Source organism: Galeopterus variegatus, unplaced genomic scaffold (genome assembly GCF_000696425.1).
Source record: "Galeopterus variegatus unplaced genomic scaffold, G_variegatus-3.0.2 Scaffold929, whole genome shotgun sequence".
NCBI lineage: Eukaryota > Metazoa > Chordata > Mammalia > Dermoptera > Cynocephalidae > Galeopterus > Galeopterus variegatus.
The window spans coordinates 394,756-413,253 of record NW_007727040.1 but is presented as its reverse complement, the minus strand read 5'-3'; the positions used below and the strand labels follow the sequence as shown (position 1 = coordinate 413,253).

Sequence of the window (18,498 nt, the reverse complement as noted above, 5' to 3'; positions counted from 1 at the left end):
AATTTATTTTTCTCTCTCAAAATTAAAGACACAGGTAGGTGATTGCTATGAGTTAAATTTATCCCCCCCAAAGCTTATCTATTGGAAACTTGACCCCCATTGTAAGAATGTTAAGAGGATGGGAAATCCAATTATGATATTTGAAAGGTGAAACCTTTAAAAGGTGATTAGATTGTGGGCATTGTGCCCTTGAGAATGGATTGATCCATGTTTTGGAGTAATGGGTATGGTTCTGATGGCTTTAAAAGGAGAACAAGTGAGGAGGTTAGCTCTCTCTTTCTCATGCAATTCTCCTGCCATGTGATAACTCTGCATTACTGCAGAGAGTCACCACCAAGAATAATACCCTCACCAGATGCATCCCTCTTGACTGGGGACTTCCCAGCCTTTAAAACTATAAGAAATAAATTTTATTTCTTTATAATTTGCCCAGTTTCAGATATTCTGTTATAAGCAACAGAAACAAGCTAATACAGTGATTCAAGGCTGATTTGGTGATTCCACAGTTACCAGGGCCTTGGTCTCCTCCTAACTTTCTCCTCCACTGGCCTCAGTACATGGCCTCCATTCCCAAGGTTGCCTCATAGACAAAGATGGCTGTTGGAGCTCCTGCCATCACATCCCTGTTACATGGGTAGGATATGGCAAAATGAGTCCCTACAAGCAGGCTTCTTAGACATTTCACTGAGTACTCCTGCTTAGATTTTAATTCTCAGAACTTAGTCACATAGACACACCTAGCTATTAAGGAGGCAGGACAATTAATTTTTAAACTCTTTGTACTGCTGCCAATGAAACTTTAGACTCTTCCATCTCTGAAATTCTGAATTTTTCTGTTGTCTGTTTTGGAATTATTTAAGAAGTCTTGAAAATTCTATGGTGCTTTAAAAGTTAAACTGGTGCTAGACTGAGAAAAAAGAATTATAAATTTGATTTTTTTAATCTAAGGCAAGTGACAGTATGCTAAATAAACTACTCTTTGCACTATGCAGGTGGAAACATTATACCGTAAAGGCTTTGCAGCTGACAACATTTTTTTTGTTTTGTTTTTACTATTGCTGAATGCAATTTTATGTATAGTTTTCCAGGATGGTTTGTTTTTTTTATTATCTGAGACTCTCTTCCCCCAACATATATACAATATAAACAATGTTGAATTTTATGATAGTTGCCTGAAGAGTACTTGTTTAACAAACCGTATCATTTACTTTGTGTTGACTATGGTTCTAAGAGCTTTACAGATATTGGCAGCTTGAATCCTCATAACCATCCTATGTGATAAGCCCTGTAATTATCCCTATTTCATAGATGAAGAGAATGAGGCAGAGAAATGACAATTAACTCACTCAAAGTTGCACAAGGAATAAAAGGTAGTGCTGTCATTTGAACTCAGGCACTCTGACTGTAGAATACATGCTTGATACCACTATGCTATGGGGTCTCTTGAAATTCATGCTTCATTTCCAAAGTACCAAACTTACTTCAAGAACATTCTGTTACTCTTGCAATTAAGCACAGCAATTATTATTTGATAGTACAGATATAGAAATTCCAGGTGAAATGTTGGTTTTAGCTGATAATGTCAATCAGAGTTGTAAATAAAGCTCAGGTTTCTTAACTTCAAACAAATGCTAAAATAGCATGAGCCCTCTCATCTATTTGCAGACAGTAATATTCATGACAATCTTCTATAGAAAACACATTCCGATCTTTTTAAAGGAGCTGTTGAGAGATGTGATGTGATTCCAAGTTATGTAACCTTATTTTCTTTCCTTTTCATAGAATTAATAATTTTTTGGTCACAAGAATACTACACGTCATGAGATTAAGAAACATAGATTTGACAGGAGAAAATATATTTCTTTTGTTGCTTACTGAAGTAAGTAATTTGTGCATTTGAAAACAACTTATAGGAAGGCTAACAGCTAAAGTTACCTAAAAATGAACTAAGTCTCTCTTCCAGGGTGTATTTGAATTCATTACCTGATTTACTTTATTGCTTTAATCTTTATTAAAGATTTTATATATAAAAAAGATAAGGCATGGGCAAATCTAACGTTTGAAAAGCAGAACAAAAAATCAATTGAACCTGCTGAATCGTATCAACCTCAACCATGTTTCAAACTTTTCAGTTCTTCATAGAGACAATTATGAAATGAAAATGTTTACAAAGCATATGCAGCATGTGTTTTACAACCTTTAAATTTTGTTTTCAGGAGTTTCTGAATCATTGCTGCTGTTTATAATCTGCATCTGTTATAAAAATCAAATAAAAAATGATACAAATGCAGTTTTTTATGAATAGAATGAAAAGAAAAAAAAAACACACAAGAAGAATAAGAAACATATTTGTTTTAGCAAGAAAATGAGATCTCTTGATTATATTCTCCAGACAGGCCTCATGGGATGGCATTACCTTGGAGAATTCACTAAGGTTCAGGGTGTAAACTCAATCTTCACTGAGTCTCTAAGCAGACTTGGGGAGGCAGATAAAACAATCAGAAGACACTGGAGTATATACAATATCTACCAAATTATTGCATATTTTGTATATTGTGTAAGCCTAAGCAATATTCACCATTGGGATTTAGATACATCTGGAAATCTCGGATAGACAGACTGACCAGGCAGGGCTTCAGAAAATCTATTTTTATGAGAGACAGAGAAGCCTTCAAGGAAAGAACACATCCTAAGAGATTAGAGAGTTCAGGCTCAGTTCTCAGATGGAAGGAGTGGTCTGAGAAGAGCATGGTGTCTGTTACATAAGTTAATCCCCAGCCTACCTCTCATGAACTCATGTTTGATTCCTAAGTCAAGAGAACTGTGAGTAAACACTTTGAAACATTGGGGACCATGGTCACGTTGTTTAAGTTCTCCTCTAAGAGAGTGTGACACAAAAAAGGAAAGAGACATTTTCTTTCATGTAGCCAAAGACCATAAGAAAGCTTTGGCATTTCAAGATCTCCCGTGAATTAACAATATTGTCAAAGGGAGCAGCAGTATATGACAGTTATTCCTTAAAAAGTGATAATATATAATGAAGCAGTTATTCCTTAAAAAGTGATGGCAGAGGGAGCAGCAGTATATGCCAGTTATTCCTTAAAAAGTGATAATATATAATGAAGAGGCAGCTTTACTTGGGTGAGGTGATAGTATAGGATCCAGAGGGAGTGGTGGAAGTGGATGGGGCAGTGCCCTGTGGAAGTGCTGACACATTTTAGGCCGCAGTACTTCCTGGAAGAGGCATGGTGGCAGTATGCATTCAAAGTGTCAATGATGCCTAGCAGAAGAGATTGTACCAGGCAGAAGTGGGTGAACTGGTGGAAAGCAGTTTTTCTCTAACTGCTAGAGACAGTGGTGGAAATTGATACTGTCGGTGCCTCTCTCAGATCCTGTTGACTAGTAGTGCACTCATGCCCCAGTTGCTGCAAGTGTTGTCTGATTCCAACTTACAGATTCTCCCTTACCAGTAGAGTTGTTCTCATCCAAGCATATTCCTCCTTGTTCTCAATATGCAACAGGAGAGGAACACTAGCTCATGATCAGGGACAATTACTCCTGCCAGTATGGCAACTTTTTTCTTTGCTTTCTGGAAGCCATTTCCCCAGCTGGGTCACTTAACTTCCATCCCTTTCTTTCCGGATCTGTGTATTCTAATCACTCGAGGTACAGCTCCATAGAAGTGCCATTGACTGAAGGTATATATTGCATTCTGAAGGGATCAAGTCCTGAGGCAATAGTGAGTGTGTGAAGACGTATGACCTGTGTCAAATAGCATAGTTTGTGGTTAGTGGCTTGGAAAGTGCAACATTGGAAACTTAGGAGCAAGAAGGTCTGGGGAAGAGGCATAGGGATGGACTCATAGGCGTAAGCACAAAGTGTGAGTCTTTGAATCACATGTTATTAGTCACCAGAGAGCATCCACTGCAGAAGAGGCATTAAACAACCAAGTGGACAAGTCTCAGCTAGTAGATGTCAGCCAGCCTCTGTCCTTGGCCATCCCAGTATTTGTGCACTACGGTGACAGAGAAAGAGGCTGTGCATGGGTCTGACAGCATGGGCATTGATCTGTCCACAGCAAAGAATAACACTGAGCCCCCAATATGGCACCATTCCTTGAGGAGACCAACCAGTGACTTGGTGTCATGTGTTTTATATGAGATCCTTTACTCTATGGAAAGGGAATTGTTTTTGATTGGGATTGACATGCAGGTTAGGTATGGATTCACTTTTCTTTCCTGCAATGCCTCAGCCCACAACATTATTTGAGGGCTACCATGTCTCATCTAACAATGCAGAATTTAAGAGAACATGGTGAACCATGGACCAAGGGACCTACTTTATAAAAAAGAAGTTGTATCAATGAACTCTGACCCTGGAATACACCTAGTATGCTCTCCAAAATCTTCTGGCTTGATCAAGTCAGTTTGGAGATGAATCCCTGGGATGATTGGGTACTGTCCTATAGGACACAGCATTCATCTTACACTGATGGCTAGTGTTTAGGGCTATGCAACCAATAGTTAGAATACATATGTCTAGGAAATAAGAGTGGCCTACCTTTTCTACTGGTGACCTACATAGGAATTTGGGATTTCCATCCTTGAAACCTTAGGCTCTGTAGATCTTGAGATCCTGACTTGCAGAAGAGGTCACTTCCATTAGAGGACACAGTAAAATTCTCACCGAACTTAAAACCACAGATGCTACTTCATCTCTTTGCATACCTTAAGCCAGTAGAGCAACAGATAAAGAAATGGGTTAACCTACTGTCAGGGATAATTGATCTTGGTCATCATGAGGAGTTGTAGCTGCTACCACACAATAAGGCATGTCTATAGTTGTAACTGAAAATGGGCAAGTGCAGTAGTAACCACATCTGAAAAAGGTTTGATCACCAGGGTCTCAGAGCCCTCAGGAGTGGTAGTCAGTGTCATTCCAAAAGGCAAGCCAGAGATGCTGACAAGAGGAATCACTAGAAAATTAGCAGGAGAATCTCCAAAGGGTAGTGAAAGAGGGACGTGATGAGTTTCAATTACAGCTTCAGGACCAGCTCAGCTGAGCCCACGTGGGATGCAGTTTATCCTACTAACCTTTCTCTTGTATGTTTTCCCAGAAAATGAGATTATCCCGAATCCTAGAGAAGCTGTGCCTGGATGGAGCAAATATAATGTGACAAATAAGTGGATCCGAGAAATGTAACAAATGGATGCTTCTGGTGCCGTATGCAGATCCCTCTACCAATACATGCGCCCATCTCCTTGCTGCTGTGAATGTTGGTTAATAACGTGTAGCTGTCCCTTTCTCCCAAGAATTGGTATTGGACAAACAGAAGCTCTCCTCTTCCCACTCCTTGTAAGCAGATCCATGGCTGTGGGATATGAGTGTTCAAAAGGGCAGCCTTTTGCCTTAAGGTGGGCTACCTCTGTGGTGCTATTTAAACTTCAGAAAATCTGGGATGAGAGTGAAGCTAGTCTCAAGCTGAGACACGTCCTTGCTTAGTATTTCCCCTTGTTCTATCCTGCTGTTCTCGTCCCACTTCTCATAAAAGTACTTTCTCCAAATACCCCTTGAACAAGAATCCTTAACTTGGGCTCTGTTTCTATGGAGCACAATGCATGACAATGGTGAAGTGCTTCCCTGCCTTTCAGCAGAGAAGGAGGTACTGATCCTGGTTGTGACTGGAGGCTAGTCAAAACAAATTACACGAAAATAGTGATGTCACACAGTTACTGAGCGGAATTGTTCAGGAGCACATACAAGACAGCTGTTGGGGCATTGCCAATAAAACTGTAAAAAATTTTGTCAAGAATTGGAGAAACGGTAGGTCAGAATAAGAGTAAATCAGAGTTACTGCTAACATGTCTCCATTTTAAACTCTGGACTAGGGCCGGCCCTGTGGCGCACTCGGGAGGGTGTGGTGCTTGGGAGCAGCAGGGGTTCGGATCCTATATGGGGATGGCCGGTGCGCTCACTGGCTGAGCGCAGTGCTGGCGACACAAAGCCGAGGGTTGCGATCCCCTTACCGGTCACATTTAAAAAACAAAACAAAACAAAAAAAACTCTGGACTAGAGTGGCCCGAAAAACACGGGTGACATTTTCATAGAAAACAGGCATTTCCTTTTATCTTCTATTCAGAGTACTCCACCACTTGTCACATGTGGAAATCACTGTGGTCATCTGAAAGTGGCTTATAGTGCATGGACTCAGAGCTAGCAGAATACATGGTTTTGAGATATGTTTCTTCTGGGCCAAGGTGAGACTTGGTACGTGATATCTACCCCAGATTGTGATTCACCTGTAAAGTACATTTAAACCTTGCAATCTGAGGCTTATTTGGAATCATTTTCCTATCTTCTGCTATTACTTTTGCCTTCAAGTCTTTTTCTAAATGTTTGGCTTGATTTCCAATTTCAAACTTGGAAGTTACATTCCAATTTCCTGAGATATCACTTAGATTGACTTGACTTACTTTTTTTATGCTGCTATATAATCAGTCATATATGGACAGAAATTTCTAGGTTTATTTCCACCAATGCTACTGACATTTATGTCATATGGATTTTATATATTGGAATCTTAGAACAAATTTAATTATTTCAATGACAAATCCTAAGTGCATATCTCATTTTTTCCCCTTTTTTCAAATATCACTCATCACTTTGAAAAACTGTAGAGCTGAAGTAAAATAAAGAAATGGCCTGCATATCAATCATTAGCAAGCTATCAGTGCACTGTATCTTAGAAGAAGACTGATCACAGGGATTTTCCAAGGCTGTTAGTCTGTCTTCATGCTTTCAGGCCATGACTAAACTTAACAGCTGAGAGCAATGGATTTAATCTTTTTTTAGTTTATCTTTAAACTAAAAGGATTCCTTTATATTTTAGGATTAATCCAGAGACCGAAGATACTATTCCCTCAAAAATCACTATCATATTATAACTATATGGCTATCAGGAGATCCTTAACACCTAAAATAGCTAGAATAGACTACTAGCTATTTCAGCTATCAGAAGGCAGATGTCTATCATTCAGGACATGTAGACTGCTGTATACAGGTTTATGTGTCATTTTTGGAACTAGGAAATTTTCTTTTATTCATAAATACCCCCAGATTTTCCTGTCAAAGTCACTATGTCTCCATCACTAGACATTTGTTTATTTGGCTCAGGGCTTTTCTTCTCGTGATTTGATTTAACAACCTAGGTGTTGGGCAGCTAGGCTGAACTGGCTTGGCATCCTTATCTGGATGGTTTTGCACAGGGGAACGATGGTATTTTCCTTCTGGCCCCATTATGCTTCTTACTTTCTAAGATTTAAATCAGAACAAATAAGATAAGAATAAGATTCCTAAGGACAGTTTTTCCTATCTACGACATAAGACTAGTCCAGTATTTCTCAAACTGTGTTCTGTGGAGATGTTATTAAGTGATTTGGTTTTCTTTGAATAAGTGGTTACTTTACACAAAGAATTACAATGCAATTAGAAACTTTGAGAAATGTTATAGGAAAGAAACTTGTGTCTTTGTTTAACTCTATTTAGCAATAAATAATTTTGGGTAACACACCAATTAAGTTCATACAAGCTACCAATGTGGGGGTCACTAGTTGGGAAATACTGGGTTAGTATAAAAATTCGAGTTTTTTTATTAGGCAAAGAACTTTATTAATCTTTGTCAAACTTTATTTCAGACTTCTTCAGCTTAGTTAGCTGCAAAGAATGTATTGTGTGTAAGCAAATATTAAATAGAGCTGCAGTGTCCAAGGGGCTTGGACTTAAAAATATTAGAGATCTAGATTTTATAAGAACCTTAAACGAAACAATTTTAAAAATCAGTCATAATATAAAACAGCAGCTCCCAGAAACTTCTTCAGGTTTTATCTTCTTCAGAAGTTCACCCAATTCAGTTTGCCTCATTCTTGGAAGCCTCAACATAATTCTCCACAAGATCTGGAACTTCATCCTCCTCCTCCTCTCCAGAAGCAAGTGGTGTTTTTCTGTCCACAGATTGTTTGGGCAGAGCTTCAGCCAGTCTCCTTACACTAGTGAGACTGTCTGTGCCAGGCTGGTTTATGATGCCGGGTAGCATTTCTGTCAGCTGTTTTGGCTCAGCCTGGCCTGAAATGGTGAAAGTGTTTACTACCAGAGGTGCCTGAGCTTTAGGGTTGTTAAAGTGAACCACTGTTCCTTGGTTTGTAAACTTGTTCACTTCTTCAATACCAGAGATTATTTACCCCTCACTTTAAGGAGAACTGAAGTTTTTTTATCATCTGCTGTAGCTGTTCTACGAACCACCTTCTTTCGTGAGCAGTTCCTTTCCCACCAGTGTGCACTTGAGCCTGCAGTTTGGCAAGTTTTTCCTGGTTCATTATAGTTTCTTTAATCTTGTTGGAGTGGAAAAGGGGCCATGCAGGGGACTAGGGTTGGCACTCAAGGAGTCTCAGGCAGACCAGCTGAGATTAGGCACACATGCAGAAAAAATTAGGGTCTTTATATCCCAAATCAAGTCATATCCTGCCTTTATAATGTATCTCACCTCTCAGTCCTGGTGATCCATTGGCATATGCATGATGTAGCATTCTCACCTAAGGACTTCCAATATGAATGTAATCACTGGGGGTTCCTTTGCTAATTTTTTTTCAGGAATTTCTACATTATAAAATGAAACATATTCAGCATTAATGATATAGAATTAAGGTTAGCTGAACAGATTAATGTATGGAATTAAGATTAATTAACCTGCATTAAATAAAATTCTAAGTTACAAGTTCCAACTCAAACTTGCTTATGCAAGGGTATTTATCAGTCAGTGAAATTGAAAGGTCATAGAGTCAAGGAACCTCAGGATTAAGAGCAGATCTGGGGATGTCAGACCCGTGAACCAGAAACCTGATGCAATTAGGGCTCCCGCAAGCTTCCTCTCCTGTGCAATTACCTCTGCTTGGTTTCATTTTACTTTACATCAGACAGCTTATTTTTTTCCATGTAGAGTGGAAGGAAATGGTTGCCAGTAACCACCAAATTCACATTCTTCAAACTTCATGACCCCAAATGGAAGGCCCTTTCCCTCTTGCTTTAAACAAAAATCTCAGAGCAGGAATCAGTTTGGACTGCGTTAGATCATATAACAGGGCTGAACCAATCACTGTGGCAAGGGCAATTGACAAAATGACTGTGCAAACCTGGGTCATATGCTCACCTTTTTAATCTGGAAGGTGGGTTATTGAATCCCTTTGAATTGAAGAAGGAGGAGTTCCAAAAAGAAAATGGGGAAGGCAAGGAGTTCCTAAACAGGCAAAAATAAAAATATTCACTAGATTTCACTCTTTGATAGACACATTTCATCCTTTACCAATACATAAGTTTGCGACAGTGCCCACACCTAAAACCAAGCAATTAGTTCATGTGTAGCTGAAAACAGATTTCATCTCTTCTATCAGAAACAACCTGAAATTACTGAGTTTAGAATCTCTGGATTCTGTTCGGATTCTCCCAGTCAGGTCTGGATGTCATGATTAGGCCACATACAGGCTAAATGATAAATAAAACCACCTCAACACATCCATTTAAAAATAAAAGTGGGAAGACAGTACAAACATTTTAAGACCTTCCTTTTGGAAACAGGGAAAACAGAAAGCAACACACAATGATCTGAGCTCCAGAGCACAAGTTTTATTCCAGTAGACAATGGTTGTTAATTTTTTTCCTCTGTGGCTTTGAGTTTTACAAAGTTAAAGCCATATCTCCCATATGTGAAAAGGTTGGTACCTGCCTTGCCCAACATCCATCATGATCACTTTTCCAAAGGGTAGTGGAGGATTCCCCAGCTGTGGACCATACCACTTTGGAAATCCTTTTCCTATTGACATGAGTTTGGGAATTCATGGAATTATTTTAGGGATTAGGTAGTCATAGGTCTCTGATAGCCAGGCCTGCACAGCAAATACTTCACTTAACTAACTGGTTGGATGCCAGGGAGTTAGATTTTTTTCTCCACCTGCACTCACTTCCTTGGTGATCTCAGGTATTCTCATGGATGTAAATGAATTTGTAAAACCTGATTAATATCTTTAGCCCCCATATTTTCCCTGATCATCAGACTTGGATTTCCAACTCCTCCTTGGAATCTCTGTGTGAGCAGTTCAAATTCAACAAGGCCAAGCCTTTGGGTCTTCTCACTTCTTAGTATATGGCCCTATGGTTCACCCATTTTCTCAGGCCAAACACTCTCATAAATCATATCCCCAAATCCAAGTTTATTCTGAATCTGACCACTTATCACTTCCACTGCTGTCATCCTGGTTCAAGCCAGTATAATCTCTTGCTTGGCCTAAAAGCTTCATATGCAAAAGCTTCATAACTAGCCTCCCATCCCTACTCCTGCCCAAGTATCCCATCCTTACCCTTGACCCAGTATTGTAAAGTCACTACATATAGCTAGAGTAGATTTATTTTAAACTGGTGTGTCAGATAAACTTCCCTGCTCAAATAGTTCTGTTTTCTCACTATTGTAAAATAAAATGTGAACTCCTGACCATGTCCTGCAAGGTTCTGTATGTCTGGGCTATGACCATCTCTGAAACCTCATTCTCTAATGGGCTCCACCTTGCTCAGTCCATTCTAATCACACTGGTTTGCTCTTCAGCAAACACTTCAAGCTCATAATGCCTTTGGGTTGCTGTTCTTCCGAATCTATCTTCCTGTTCCCAGATGTGAACACGACTTTCCTCAGTTTTTTCAAGTTGCTTCTCAAGTGTCAACTCCTGTTACTTATGTCCTATTTTTCTTCATAGTTCTTATATTTATCTGGTATTATATATTATTATATATTATATATATATATTAATATTATCGGGTATTATATATTATTAGTGTATTTATTTTTTGTTGCCCCACTAAAATGCTAGAATGTTATCTCTCTCACTATAAAGTGTTCTCTGTTTTGTTCATTGCCATTTTCTATAAAGGTGCCTGGAATATTTTATCTATCTGCACGTTAAATTATATGTACTTATATATATCATATATAATATATGTGTCATTATTTTTATGGCTGGTAACTAATGCCTAACTCATGGTCATTTAATGTTGACCTTCCTTTTTAATTTTTGTTTCTTAGTAAGAAGCTATCCTGGACTCTGTATTTTAATCTTATTTCTAAGCCTAACAATAAGTTTTTGTTTTTTTTTTTTCCCTTTTTGTCTTTTTTCTTGACCGGCAATGGATCGCAACCCTCAGTGTCGCGCCCGTACCGGACCAGGACCGGCTACGGGATCGCAACCCTCGGTGTTGCTCCCGCACCTCGCTCAGCCAGTGAGCGGCCGGTCTGTATGTGGGATCCGAACCCTCGGCGGGAGCGCCTCCGCGCTTCCCAAGCGGCGCACTGTAGCAGTGTGCCACCGGGCCGGCCCTAACAATAAGTTTTAAACTTTGTTTTAAGTGTCTTATCAAGGCATTCATTCATCCATCCTTCTCTGCAACCCTCATAGGTAGGTAAAATAGTATATCCCCTTTTTAGAGGAGAAAAGTGGGCATAATGGAGTCCCCTTACTTTGCCAAGTTACATGGCTAGTAACAGGCAGAACCAAAATTCAGCCAAAGCACTTCAGCTCCTAAGCCTGTGCGTATGACCACTGTCATAACACTTTCTCCTGGATGGGCTTTGGTTTCTTCCTCAGAGCAGTGGTCATCTGTCAGTTAAGAGGGGAGTCTAAGGGAATAACACCCCAGGACATATCTCAGTGAAGCTATGTCAGGAAGCTTGCACAGCAGGCTGGCCCAGGGGCTTCAGACTTTTCTTCAGGCTTTTGTCACTTTTCTGATACCACCAAGGACCCAGTCTCTCACTTTCATTTGGACTCCTACATTTCTGTCCTTACTCACATGAAATTTGACGTGGTACAGAGAATCGAGCTATTAAAATTATCGCAAGTCTGTGATTGGCCTTCAGTAGCTTTGCATTGCAGACCACAGGCACAAAGTCTTTCATAATAAAGCTGAGCTGTGTTCTGTTTCCTTTTCTGCTTTTCACTTGGGTCTCCTCAGTTTTGGTTCTCAATTCTGTTTGTACATTTAAATCACCTGGGGAGCCTTTAAAAATATTTGGCCCTACCACATAACAATTAAATAGAAATCTCTGAGGATGGAACTATGGCAACCCTATTTTCTATAGTTCCCTTGGTATATTTTCTATAGTTCTAATGAGCAGTTAGAGTGTGAACTATCGCCTTAGATCGGTGATCCTCGAACTTTAGCATGTGTCATTATTACCAGGAGTGTTTATTAGATACTGACTGCTTCGCCCCACCCCCAGAGTTTCTGATACAGTAGGTCTGGGGTGGAGCTAGAAAATTTTTTTGTCTGACAAGTTCCCAGGTGATGCTGGTCCTGCTGGTTCCAGAGCACTTTTTGGGAACTACTACCTTAGACCTAAGCATGGTGCTTTTTGCTATACCTTATGGAGGTTTTAGGAGAAGCCAACCTGGTCTGATATTCTGATAATTTCTATCAAGTTTCCTAAATTTCTGGCCTTCACAGGCACATAGCCTAAGCACCAAGATTCAACAGGTAATATTTCAGTCATTTGCTGAGAGGGTAATATCATGATTGATATTTGCTTTGTCTCCAAATCTTTATTATTACCAATAATGCTCAATGACATTTCTTGGGCACATTCCTCTTTCACATGACTAAGGATAATCAGTTGTTCCTGCATGGCTCCTAATCTAGACCAATCTGCATTATGTAATTCAGAAATACCTTGACGATCTTATTATATGGATGGTACCTTCTTCATTTCTAAGGTTAATGCATATTTTCCTATTTTGAGGCTCACTTCTATTAACATCCAGAAGGGGATATTTAAATACTGTGATTTCAATATCAACCAACACAGAATTTTTCAAATATATTTTAAGTGAAGTTTCTAAATGTAACGTATATTTTAAACATTTGGAAACTGAACCTTACGTAATACATTAGCAAGAATAAAAAATTACAGTATATATTTGGTCTGAGGGTAACACTGAAGCATTTATCAATGGCTGACACATTATTAGGCATTAGATCATCAGATGTATAACATTAAGGGAAATTGAAATGTGTGTGCTAAGTGTCAACAGGATAAGTTGTGGGGGCAAAGCTCAATTAAGAGGTATTGTCTGAAATAGTAGACTTGAAAATGAGAGGCTTTGAGTGGCAGGAGACAGATTATCTGAGGAAGTGTATATAAGGAGAGGAACAATGGATCCTGCAATGAGATGCTGGAAATTGCTAATCATAAACTATCTGTACTTCACAGGTTTGCTAAATAATTGCTTTGACTTTTATTGCAGTTTATTTACCAAGGCATGCTGAACAGTCTGGTTTTCTCTTTGAGAAACCTTTACAGTGAATGGACATGGAGATTATATTTTAGCCTGTGGATTTGCTTATTGTAAGAAAAACAGTGAAAAGGGGGGGGAAATGTTAATTCATGTTTGTTTTCATATGCATATGGATGCGTGTATCTATATTTGCATGCATCTATTGCATATGAATATGCATATGTTACATATGCTTATGGATGCATGGGGAGGGAATACATGCGTATCCACATGAAACTAATAACAGGGTGCTGTGGATAAGGTTAGCATGGTGAGGTTGGATGTGGTACAAGAGTGTGCTCAGCTCTAAGTGATGCCGTTTATAAGCAGTCTTATGCCATGCCCAAACCATGTGGTCACAGGTGGTGGCCTTCATTGGGAGGAAAACTTTTTACTGTTTATCTTTTTATACTTTAAAATTTTTTGAACTATGTGAATATATTAAAGTAATAAATGAATAAATAAATTGAACCATAAGGAAAGTTTTGAGGAGAGAAAATATGTAACTCTGAAGGAAAATTAAAATTGCTTAAGCGTTGACATAAGCCTGATATTACACTAATATTTTTCATTAAAATAAATACTTATAGGAGAAAAAAAATTTGTCATTATAACTTTTGCTCATTTTCTTAACCTCTCTTTTTCTTCCATAAGTGTAAATCAAAACAGCCTTTTTGATTACTTCAATATGTACATTAAATTACTTAATAGCCAAATAGTAGGAATTATTAAAGTATTTAACTGTAAATAATACAGAGTTCATCATTTTCAATAAATTTCTAAGCTGCAGTCTTATTTTCAAAAGCCAATTCTATAATCTTTATTTTTTTCAGGTATTTGGCTGAATTGTTGTGTATCTTAGAGAAAGGATATTAGGCATTAAAACCAAATGCTTCTTATGAACAATCATTTCCCTCTAAAGCAAGCTAATCTATCTCGAATTTTGAATTGATCAATTTATTTTCCATTTTAAACAAATCTAACCTCAATTTTAAGCCCAGCAGTCATGTATTCAATGGATATAAAATCAAGAAATATCAGAACCAAATTATTTAAACATTACTTGGGGAAGTGTATTGTGTTCTAATTTCACTCAAATTGCAAAATAAATGTATCAGTTAGGAAAAGCTAAGCAGTGCTGTGATAACACACAGACCGAACTATTAATGATCTGAAATAGCTAAGGTATATTTCTTCATTATGCTTTCTCTCTGAGAACAGCTAGGGTCTACAATCTAAATATTCCTTACTCTAAGCCAGGGTTTCTCAGCAGTGGCACTATTGACATTTTAGGCTGGATGATTTTTTGTTGCTAGGGCTGCTGGTGGTGCTGGGGAGGCTGTCCTGTGCATTGTAGGATATTTCTCTTTCAGACTTGGCTTCTACTCACTAGACGCAGGTAACATCCTCCCCAAGTCAAGCCATCTGAAAAATGTCTCCAGACACTGCAACATCCCCTGAGGGAGCAAAATCACCCTGGTTAAGAACCACTGCTCTCCAAAACATTGCTGGTTGTCCAGACAGGGGGAACAAGTGAGTGGAGACTTGCCTGTGGGATATTTAAGTTTCTGCCAGGAAGAGATTCACACCACTTCTGCTCATGTTTCGTTGCCCCCAAAATGGTCATATTTAACTTTGGGGAGGTATGAAAATACAATCCTGCCATTCTTTTATGAAGAGAATAAAACAATATTAGGCGGACAGCACTAATGATTATCACATAGTAGTGTATGTTTTGATGAGGAAATGAATATTTTTTTTCTTTTTCAAAAAATAGTGCATTTCCCACAATGGATCACTGACTTTAATCATTAATAGTTTCAGAATGTACATATTAAAAATAGCATCTACTTTTGAGAATATATCAGAAAATAATTATTAAAGAACTAGTGATAATACACCTGCAAGATCAAAACTTTATAAATGTATACCACATTATCCTCAATACATTTTGTGTTGAGCCTTTACTGTACAAAGAATCTCCCTAAAGTCAGGTTTATGAAACGAAGGGGAAAAACATACATTTTTTGGAGTGTTTTTCTAGGTGACTTTTGTATATGCTGTATTATTTAATTCCCACAACAATCTTTTGAAGGAGGTATCATTAGATGCCTTATATCATTGAGCAGTCTGTGGGCCAGAGAGTTTGAGTCTGTGACCATATTTATTCAGGCAGTAAGAAGACGACTTTGGATTTAGATTCTGGATTCCTATAGCCAACCCTGTTCTCTTTTATTGTATTACATCTTTCCTTTACAAACTCCAGAACCAAGGAGTTTATGGTTAATTTAGATATGAAATATATGTAAAAATATAAAAATCTAGCCACCAAATGTTTAGAGGAGTTATCTTCTTGTACTTGAAGTTATACTAGAAGTTGGAAGAATTTGTAGTCTCTTAAAATTAGGGAGAATTTTAAAGGCTGTTGAGTAAAATCATCCATCTTAAAAATGTAGACAGACTATATAATTATAATTTATAATCTAAATTTCTGATTACTTAAATTAAATACATACTGTGTTAAAACTTATAAAAATATAAGGTATAATCATACTGTCTTTTCTAAGACAGGAGATTGATTTTATGATAATAGGCCATAACATTATTAAAGAAACTGAAAATTTGTACAAAGAAATTTTGTATACCACATCGTGGTGGTTAATTTTATGTGTCAACATGGCTGGGTTAAGGGATACCCAAATAGTTGTGAAAATACTATTTCTTAGTGTGTCTATGAGAGTGTTTCTGGAAGAGATTAGCATTTGAATCAGTAGCCTGAGTAAGGAAGATTTGCCTTCACCAGTGAAGGTGGACATCATCCAATCTATTGAGTGTTTAAACAGAACAAAAAGGTAGCAGAAGAAGGGCAAATTCTCTCTTTTAGTTGGGATGGAGAATACTGACTAAAATAGTCATCTTATTTTATGCTAAATGACCCTTGTGATATAGTTATAGAAGATTGAATGTTATACTTCCTGTTTATAGATGATAAACTGATTTCAAGGAATGTAAGTGACTCAACCAATGTGTCACTTGTAGGGAAATCAGGGACTGGAACTGAAGTCTCCTGACTGGGTTCAGTCCCCTTTCCATGAACAATTTACAGTGGTCACTTGGGGAAAGCTTTTATGCTATGATACTAGACCATACTTGTCATGTTTTTTATTTTATAAACAACATACAACCTTAGATTCTTCTTAGCAAATAAACATTGTCAAGTCAAATCTTTTTTTGAGGACTTGATCAATCATAGAATATAACAGCCTCTCAGTAGTAAGTCCTCTCCTAACATGTGCAGAAAACGTTAGGGCTCTCCAGAGAAACAGAACCAATAGCGTCTGTGTGTGTGTGTGTGTATACATATACATATACATATACATATACATATACATATACATATACATATACATATACATATACATGTGAAGTGATTTATCATAAGGTATTATGTATTGGCTCATGCAATTATGAAATGTGGAGGCTAAGTCCCATGATCTGCTGTCTGCAAACTGGAGACACAGGAAAGCTGGTGGTGTAGTTTGAAGGTGTGAGAGCCATACAGCCCATAGTAGAGATTCCAGTCCATGTTTGAAGGCCTGAGAACCAGAAGTGCTGAAGGCAGATGAAGATCAACGTTACAGTTTAAGAGTTAACTTAATCTACCTCTGTCTTTTTGTTTGATTCAGGCTCTCAAAGGATTAGATGATGCCTGCCCACACTGGGGAGAGCCATTTGCTTTAGGAGAGCCATTTGCTTTACCTCTGTCTTTTTGTTTGATTCAGGCTCTCAAAGGATTAGATGATGCCTGCCCACACTGGGGAGAGCCATTTGCTTTACTCATTTCAAATACAAATCTTTTCCAGAAACACCATCACAGACACATACAGAAATAATGTTTAACCAGCTGTCTGGTCATCCAAGGCCCAGTTAAGTTTACCCATAAAATTAACCATCACTCTAGTGGCACTATGGCTGTCTTCTGGGACAACTTCAGTTTCAGTTATATCATGGAGTGTTCCACATACTAATTATCCATTTGCAAATTTCATTTTCAGAGACAGATTTGTCCATTCAAGTTGACCTGAGAGCCACTTTGAAAGACAGTTTAGCAGTTCCTCAAGTAGTTAAATATAGAGTTACCATATGATATAGCCATTCCCCTCTTAGGCATATACTCCAGAGAATTGAAAACAATAGTCCCACACAAAAACTTGAACATGAATATTCATAGCAACATTATTGATAACAGTCAAACAGTGGAAACAACTCAAGTGTTTTTCAAGTAATTAATAGATAAACAAAATGTACTATATCTTTACATATATCACTTATTATTTAGAATTATTTAGAATAAAGTACTGATATATATAACAATGTGGATGAATCTTGAAAACATTATGCTAAGTGAGAAAAGTCAAATATTCATTTTATGATTCCATTTATATGAAGTATTTAGAGGTGGCAATCCAGGAGAGAAGGCAGATTACTGTCTTCCAGGGGATAGGGGCAAGGGGAAGTCAGAAGTGACTGCTCATGGGTAGGAGGTTTCTTTTGGGGTTATGAAATTCTGGAATTAGATTGTGACTATGGTTGCACAACTTTGTGCATATTCTAAAAAAACAGAATTGCACAGTTTAAAAGTGTGAATGTTATGGTACATGAGTCAATAAAAAATTATCAATAAAAAACTGACTTGAGAGTAGATGTAGATTTAGAGACAATGAGATCATGAGAGTGTTTGATGATTTAAACATCGTTTTTTGTCATGTTTGCATTTTGTTGGACATGGATTAAAAAACTTGGAAGAGGTTCTGAATGCCTTCTTTCACCTTCTGTCTATACTTGGTATTCGTACAGATGTGCAACGCTTAAAGTTCTTTGGTTGCTGATAATTGAGATTAACTCGTCTAATTTAAGAGTAGTTTGTTGAAAATAGACAGAAAAGCTCACAAAATTGACAGGAAAATCTGAAAAACCAGGATTTCAGAAGGAGAGAAACTAGGACAGCTTCAAAAATCAGTAACATGAAAAGTCACTTTCCTTGGAGTAGCTTCAACTGTACCCCTCCCCTCTCCCAAACAAAAGGTTTCACATATTAGTGATCTGACCTATTAGTATAGAAGACTAGAAA

At 37.9% G+C, this 18,498-nt stretch overlaps 1 pseudogene; it reads right to left on the bottom strand.

Moving 5' to 3' along the window:
- Positions 1 to 7,906: 7,906 nt before the first annotated feature.
- Positions 7,907 to 8,387, bottom strand: LOC103591117 (annotated as a pseudogene).
- Between the last annotated feature and the right edge of the window lie 10,111 nt (positions 8,388 to 18,498).